Source organism: Bison bison, unplaced genomic scaffold (assembly GCF_000754665.1).
Source record: "Bison bison bison isolate TAMUID 2011002044 unplaced genomic scaffold, Bison_UMD1.0 scf7180017864303, whole genome shotgun sequence".
In the NCBI taxonomy this organism is placed as follows: Eukaryota; Metazoa; Chordata; class Mammalia; order Artiodactyla; family Bovidae; genus Bison; species Bison bison.
This window is the reverse complement of record NW_011494875.1, coordinates 1,317,756-1,326,409: the sequence shown is the minus strand read 5'-3', so window position 1 is coordinate 1,326,409 and position 8,654 is coordinate 1,317,756. Positions and strand designations below refer to the sequence as shown.

Here is an 8,654-nt window from a genome sequence, read left to right as displayed (position 1 = left end):
CATATCTGAGGTTATTGATACTTCTCTCGGCAATCTTGATTCCAGCTTGTGCTTCTTCCAGTCCAGTGTTTCTCATGATGTACTCTGCATAGAAGTTAAATAAGCAGAACTGCCATATGACCCAGGAATTCCACTGCTGGGCATACACACCAAGGAAACCAGAATTGAGAGAGATGCATGTACCCCAATGTTCATCACAGCACTGTTTATAATAGTCAGGACATGGAAGCAACCTAGATGTCCATCAGACGAATGGATAAGTAAGCTATGGTACATATACACAATGGAATATTACTCAGCCATTAAAAAGAATACATTTGAATCAGTTCTAATGAGGTGGATGAAACTGGAGCCTATTATACAGAGTGAAGTAAGTCAGAAAGAAAAACAACAATACACTTTGCTAACTCATATATATGGAATTTAGAAAGATGGTAACGATAACCCTATATGTGAGAAAGCAAAAGAGACACAGATGTATAGAAGTCTTTTGGACTCTGTGGGAGAAGGCGAGGATAGGATGATCTGAGAGAATAGCATTGAAACATGTATGTTATCATATGTGAAACATATCGCCTGTCCAGGTTCAATGCATGAGACAGGGTGCTCAGGGCTGGTGCACTGGGATGACCCAGAGGGATGGGATGGGGAGGGAGGGGGGAGGAGGGTTCCGGATGGGGAATACATGTAAACCCATGGCTGATTCATGTCAATGTATGGCAAAAACCACTACAATATTGTAAAGTAATTAGCCTCCAATTAGAATAAATTAATTAAAAAATAAACAACAAACAAAACAAAAATACAAACCCGATCATCAGCAGACATTACCACCTCACTCAGCCTTGCCCATCAGAGGAAAAAGAAACTAGTAAACAAACAAACAAAAACTCAGCACAAATCTCACCCTATAAGAAGCTTACACAAACCATTGGACCAACCTTAGAGGGCAGAAACCAAAAGGAAGAACAAATTCAACCTTGAAGCCTGGGAAAAGGAGACCTCAAACATAATAAGTTAAAAAAATAATGAAAAGGCAGAGAAATACTACACAAATGAAGGAATGAACTAGAAACACAGAAGTCCAAATAAATCAAGAGGAAATAGGCAAACTACCTGAAAACAAATTCAGAATAATGATAGTAAAGATGATCAAAAACCTTGAAAGCAAAATGGAGGAAATGCAAGAATCAATTAACAAAGACCTTGAAGAATTAAAGAATAAACATGCAGAGACAAACAACACAATTACTGAAATTTAAAGTACTCTAGAAGGAATCAATAGTAGAATATCTGAAGCTGAAGAATGAATCAGTGGGCTGGAAGATAAAATGGTGGAAATAACTTCTGAAGAGCAGAATACAGTAAAAAGAATGAAAATAACTGAGGATAGTCTCAGAGACCTCTGGGGCAATATCAAATGAACCAATATTCAAATAATTGGGGTCCCAGAACAAGAAGAGAAAAAGAAAGGATATGAGAAAATTTTTGAAGAGATTATCATTGAAAATTTCCCCAACATGGAAAAGGAAATAGTCAATCAAGTCCAAGAGGCGCAAAGAGTTCCATACAGGATAAACCCAGGAGAAACATGCCAAGACACATAATAATCAAACTAACAAAGATTAAACACAGAGAATATTAACAGTAGCAAGGGAGAAGCAACAAGTAACATACAAGGGAAACCCCACACGTTTAACAGCTGATCTTTCTGCAGGAACTCTGCAGGCCAGAAGGGAATGGCAGGATATATATATACTGAAAGGGAAAAATCTACAGCCAAGATTACTCTACCCAGCAAGGATCTCATTCAAAATTGATGGAGAAATCAACAGCTTTTCAGACAAGCAAAAGTTAGGAGAATTCAGTACCACCAAATCAGCTTTACAACAAATGGTAAAGGGACTTATACAGTCAAGAAACACAAGAGAAGAAAAAGATCTACAAAATCAAACCCCAAACAATTAAGAAAATGGCAATAGGAACAACAGCAAAAAAAGTATTATATAATAATGGGCAAACAAAATCATCAAAACAGTAATTAAGTCAGTTTTAATGTGTCATGGAGGAGAAAGAGTCATGCCGGTTGTGTCTTTATGACATATCAGCCTACTCTTATCCTGGGTCAGTAGATATGAAAACCACAGTTTACCCATGGTTACTTAACTGATAAATAATGGGGCGGGATGTGAAATCGAACCAATTCAATTAGAAAGACTGAGAATAAAGTTTGAGGCAAGTTAGGATTGACAGATGAGAACAAATGAATAATAAATTATGCTTACAGAATATTGTAGGTTTGGTTTTACATTTTTAATATTTTCAGTATTGGTAAAGATATTCTTACTGTGGAACTTCCTGTTTCTTTTGTGGGGTAAGAAAGGGCAATTTATCCTCTTTAATCACATGATCAGTTTCTTTGGGTTGTCTTATTTTCATTCACAAACAGGATAGGACTAATATCAATAGTGACTTACTATTTAGATCTAAGTACACTAAAGGGAACTTTGTCAGTTCTGATAGTGTTTGGAATGAAATACGACGTTCATCTCTGATCCTGCACCTACTGTATTTTCTCATAGGTTTTATTTTTTCATTTAAGTTTGCTGTCCCATTGCCCATGCTGAACAATAGATTTACAGAAATATATATCTATTATTGAAGGAAAGTATATGTGACGCTGTGACCTTCGACTCCAGTATTATTTTCAAATGTTAATTACTAAGTTTTCCATGACATTATTTTTAAGGAGAATCAAAGGGATATTCTGGCATAAAAAGGATTGATAAATCATACTTGGGAATGATCAGTATAACAGATGGAAAACAAAAGTAGAACATGTGTCTTCGAACTCATCTCTCTAATTTCCTAATTCAGCATTTTGAGGGTACTTGTCGAATACATCAGTTGAAATCCTAGCAGACGAATTGATATTCTAAGTCTAAAAACTGCGAGAAGCTCGCATTTTGTATTGATATAAGTGCTTATATTTATATCTAGTCTTCAAAGCTTGTATGTCTTGCTCCATTCTTGCTTCTCTCCTCATTCCCCAGCAGCCGGCCATCATCCTGTTTCCTTACTGTGTAACAAAATGACCAATCAGTGAAAGAGAGGCTCAGAGAACCATTTGAAGTAGCAAATTGTCACAGAGATGTGCTTTAGTTTTGGTCATTTTTTAACTTTTTTGGTGGAATAATCAGCAAGAAAGCAAGAGAGGAGTTTTCACTCCTCTCTTAGAATAGATGAAAGAGAGAATACTGTGAACTCTAAGAAGGTATTGTTGGTTGATAACACTATCTTTAAAAAGCGAGCCCCAAAGTGTGCCCCCCATATTTGAGCTCTCTTTTGTTTTGTTCTTTAAATTGGTGTTGGATATCAGAATCAGTATGTGAGAAAATGGGAATCACTTGAATCATCTGCTTGAGTATGGAGACTCTGTACAAGTGAAGTATCTCAGTCTTTCTGCTGCTGCTGCTAAGTTGCTTCAGTCGGGTCCGACTCTGTGCGACCCCATAGATGGCTGCCCACCAGGCTCCCCTGTCCCTGGGATTCTCCAGGCAAGAACATTGGAGTGGGTTGCCATTTCCTTCTCCAATGCATGAAGGTGAAAAGAGAAAGTGAAATCGCTCAGTCGTGTCTGACTCTTAGCGACCCCATGGACTGCACGCCTAGCAGGCTCCTCCATCCATGGGATTTTCCAGGCAAGAGTACTGGAGTGGGGTGCCATTGCCTTTTCCGCCATATAGTAGAAAAAATTGTATTTAGATCCCTCTGAAATGGTACACCTGCTCTCCAGGTGTTTCAAATTTGCATTTAAACTTGCTCTTTAGTAGGTTTTTGTTAAATGAAGAAGGAAAATTATTTTTTGATACTATGTGAAATAGGTTAAATTGTGCTTAAATTGTGCTGGGTTACTTTGTATTTTGTTTCAAAACTGTGTTTTTGATTGGTTGTGTATAATTGGGAATTCATTTTCTTGGAAAGTTTTGTCTTAGAGGTGAGGAGGAGGTTCTGTTTTTTTGTAAGTGCAATACCTGTTTGGTCTTAGGCAAAATTTTGAAATAAGGAAAAGTGTGACTTTGATAGTGACATCCTGCCACTTAGCACCCTCTCAAGACCAGTGAGCCTGAAGGCATCAGGTTATCAGAATTTAGTCCCACGTTTTCTGTGGCTATGTTCCTTTCCAGTCTAAACTACCTCCTCTAACATTTCTAGTTCCTGAATCATCTGTCTCCACCCCGTACAAATGTCCCAGCCAGTAGTTAAGTACCTGTTGTGATTTGGGCAATAGGCTTGGGACTGTATAGAAAGAAAGGGGAATTCTGTGCTATTTACGTTTTTGGACATTATGCATACAATCTAGGATTGGTTATAAGACGTACATAATTAACTCATTATACTAGAAGACAGGATATACATAAATAAGTGACATAAACCAAGTGAAATTGCAAAGAAAAAGATTACAACCAATTGTGGGAACCAGGAAAGGTTTCATGGAAGACATGGACTTTGAAAAACTACTAGCATCTTTAGAAGCAAAGTTGGGATTGGGAGATGGCATTCCATGCAGAGAGAGTGTTCCAGATGAAAGGAGGAGCACCCCAAATGGCTGCCTACGTGTTGAATACTTTTAAACTTTTGAGGGCACTGTTCACATAGACGGTGATATAAATGGTGCCCTCTATAGTTGTTCAGGCCTCCCTGGTGGCTCAGATGGTAAAGGATATGCCTGCCATGTGGTAGACACGGGTTCAGTCCCTGGGTTGGGAAGATCCCCTGGAGAAGGGAATGACAATCCACTCCAGTATTCTTGGCTGGTGAATTCCACAGACAGAGGAGCCTGGCAAGCTATGGTCCATGGGGTCACAAAGAGTTGGATACGTTCAGTATGGTGCCTGGGAGTGAAAGCCAAGGAGTCAAGAAATGTGCAAGGATAAGATCAGAGAATCATAAGGAATATGATTCCTTAGGCTATCTTGTGATAGATCTTCCATTAAAGAGTGAAGTTGTTTTACCTCTTTCACTGTGAGTTTAAAGGCCTTAAAACTCACAGTATCTTAGGCGTTAAAGTTCACAGTATCCCAAACTCTGCGATACTGTGATTTCTCTAATTCAGTTGGTAAGAGGAGCTGAGGAAGATTTTTGAGCAATGGAGTGGCTTAAAATTTCAGAAGATGACTATATGCAAAGGGTGAAATGAATTGATAAGTTACTAGACTTGAGATGTGTATAAAGTAGTCCTACTTCTGTAAGGTCATCTGAGTGAAGTGAATCATACATTAAACTGGGGCTCTGTGGAGCCACAACATTATTCCCAAACCAGCCCACCCTCAGTTTGACACCATCTTTACTTCTTCCCTATCACATCTAGCCTTCATTTCTTTGAGCTCATTTGGCATCATTATTAATAACCTTTGCTGGACTTTTAATTTCTGTTTTCCTCTCACCATTTATGTCTTGTCTTGTCTCTCTGTGAATCCCGTACTCTTTGCCTGTGCTTTTGGACGCAGACTTTCCTGGGTTGGTCCTGGGCTTGGACTCTGTCCAGTGAACTGCCTTAGTGGGCAACCTGTTGATCACAGCTGTTTGTTACTGGGTTTCGATTCCCTTCTTTAGCTCCAGCTCCGTGAATCAGGAGCCCAAGAAAGAGGGCTGTTATCATCAGGCTATTGGAATAGGATAGGGGCCGAGTCATCAGGCTCAAACTGCAGGGTGTGGAAATTCATTCATTCATTCATCCGATGTTTATCGAGTCATGTGGAGGGTAAGCACAAGCTTTGTGTGGCTTCCCTGGTTAGTCCTGCTCTCATTCCTTCCACCCTTCCTCCCTTCCAATGCTCTAAGAAGCTTAAGATTTTTTTTCACAACAGCTGAGTCTCTCTGGGAGTATCAGCAAGACCTCTGGTAGTGTTAGAAGGCGACAGCCCGGGGACAGCAGCAGCTGGTTTTATTTTTGGTTTTCCTCAGTCAGGTGTTTGTAAGTTGAGAACTGCCTGTATTCAAACAACGTGATTTGGTAGCATGTCATGAACTCCTGTAGAAATAATGGATGTGATACAGTTAAAAGGATAACAGTGAACCATTCCTAACATCACAAGCTATATAGTAAATATTTAAAGGTCTGGGTGTGGATTAATGGCTCAGAGGGCATGTGCTGTGGATCCTTCATGGTCTCATTTTGTATAAAATTTTGAGACTTGCTTTGGGTACAGAGATCCAGCCGTTGGTGAACTTGTCTGGGGGAATAGTCGTTGTCTCGTGGTAGGTACTGACTGATGCATTTGGGAGATTTTATTTAGGGACTCATTAGATTAATGTGTTCTTTTGTTCTTGTCAAGCTTTAAATTTTATCCCACATGCACTATTATGACACAAATAAATAAAAGACATAACTATCTGATCACCTTTTATAATCTGTTGATCTGATTTTTAATTTTTTCTTGTATGTTCCTGATCTTTGCTCAAATTCACACATTTGAAATGGTTATAATCATGATATTGATGTAGCCCTTATTTTCAAAACATAAACTTTCCATTTTGCTCATTTCTGTACTCTTTTAATGGCCATATAATTTTGATTTATTTTAATGGTCACTGTTTCCTTAAAATTCTCCTATTTCTGAATATTCACAATTTTATTTGTTGAAGTACTTGAATATTTTTATTATACATGATCCCTATTTTCAGGTCACTTCCCATTTTCATCATAGCTGTACGAAAGTGAAAGTCTTGCCTGCGTTGTTGTTTTGGTTTGTATTTCTTTAATAATTAGTGAAGCTTCTTTATTAGTTATATTTCTTTTTCTGAATTGGTTTGTCCTATTTTCTAATTTATTTCCTAGGTTTTTTAAAAATAAATTTCTATGAACTCTTTATACATTACAAATACTAATACTTGTCATTTTATACTTGGTTCTAATATTTTTAAAATTTAATTTTGTTTTTTTTTATTTTGTAAGTTTAATAATTTTAGCTTAGTTTTATCTGGTTTATCTACTTCTGATTAGTATTTGATGAATGTTTCAAAAATTATTTAAAAATTATACTCATAAAGATAATTTTTAAATAGTGCAGTTCTCTGCTTATTCATCTTGCTTCTTGGTCTCCTGTTAAGCCAATTGGATTCTTATAGACATGTATATTTTAGAATCATACAATGATCAGCAAGAGGGCATTTATCAGTTTTTATTTTTAATATTTAGAGGATCTAACAAATCATATTTCTTATATCTATAGATAAATGTAGATTTACAGATGAGTGTTTAGGAGGTAGATGAAAATTACATTTAAGGCCTGAATATAGTGAAGGACTGGTAAATAAAGAAATACATTTAACTTCAGATTTTAATAGCAAAAAATTGTATCATATTTATAAAACACTTTAAAAATACTCTGTTTAGAAATCAGTTTTTCCATATGTTTTTGAACATTTATAATGTGTTCTTCCAATGTCTGAATATTAAAATTTAAATATAATTTCAGAAATGTTTCTTCAGATCATTGGTCCTTTGTGAGAATCACTTTATCAGTCTCTAAAAACTTTTCCTCCATTTTTCCTTTTTAATTAATTAATTAATTTTTGGTAATTTTTGCCTGCACTGCTCTACTTGCAGGATGTTAGTTTCCCTAATCAGTGATTGAACCTGGACCCTCAGCAGTGAAAGCTAACTACTGGACCACCAGGGGCTCCTCTAGTGGCCTCTTATTAATTATCTATATTGTGCCTTGTTGTTAGTATTCTTCTTTGGAGGTTCAGATCCTATTGTGTATCTGGGGTATACTTTAGGATTTATAAAGCATTTCATCATTTTCTTTTCATTGGTTTAATTGATCTTGTATTCATTTAAAAATAATCTCAGTCATCTGGTACATATTTAGTTTATGGATAGTAGTTGAGCAGTACATTTCTCAACTGATTTAGAAATAGAGGTTCAATAATCTCCCATTATTTCATACAAGGAGGAAGATTTTAAAAAGCTAATGAAAGGTTGTTTCCTTTAATTAATTTTAGAAGACAAATTTTTGTATCAAAAGTAGTATATAATAAAAACAAACAAAAAAAAACTTAGCAGAAATCTCACCCTATACGAAGCTTACACAAACCACTGCACCAACCTTAGCGGGGCAGAAACCAAAAGGAAGAAAGAATTCAGCCTTGAAGCCTGGGAAAAGGAGACCTCAAATACAATAAGTGTAAAAAAAAAAATAATGAAAAAGCAGAGAAATACTGCACAAATGAAGGAACAAACTAAAAACACAGAAGTTCAAATAAATGAAGAGGAAATAGGCAAACTACCTCAAAAAGAATTCAGAATAGTGACAGTAAAGATGATTAAAAATCTTGAAAACAGAATGGAGAAAATGCAGGAATCAATTAACAAAGACCTGGAAGAATTAAATTACAAACATACAGAGATGAACAACACAATTACTGAAATTAAAAATCTCTAGAAGGAATCAATAACATAATATCTGAAGCAGAAGAACGAATCAGTGAACTGGAAGATAAAATGGTGGAAATAACTTCTGAAGAGCAGAATAAAGTAAAAAGAATGAAAAGAACTGAGGATAGTCTCAGAGACTTCTGGGACAATATCAAACACACCAACATTCTAATTATAGGGGTCCCAGAAGAAGAAGAGAAAAAGAAAGAGT

The 8,654-nt window shown here is 36.4% G+C and overlaps 1 protein-coding gene across 13 annotated transcripts in view; it reads left to right on the top strand.

Moving 5' to 3' along the window:
* HIVEP2 (human immunodeficiency virus type I enhancer binding protein 2) overlaps positions 1-8,654 on the top strand; it is a 222,470-nt gene that overhangs the window by 42,534 nt on the left and 171,282 nt on the right. The gene's annotated exons all lie outside the window — the stretch shown is intronic.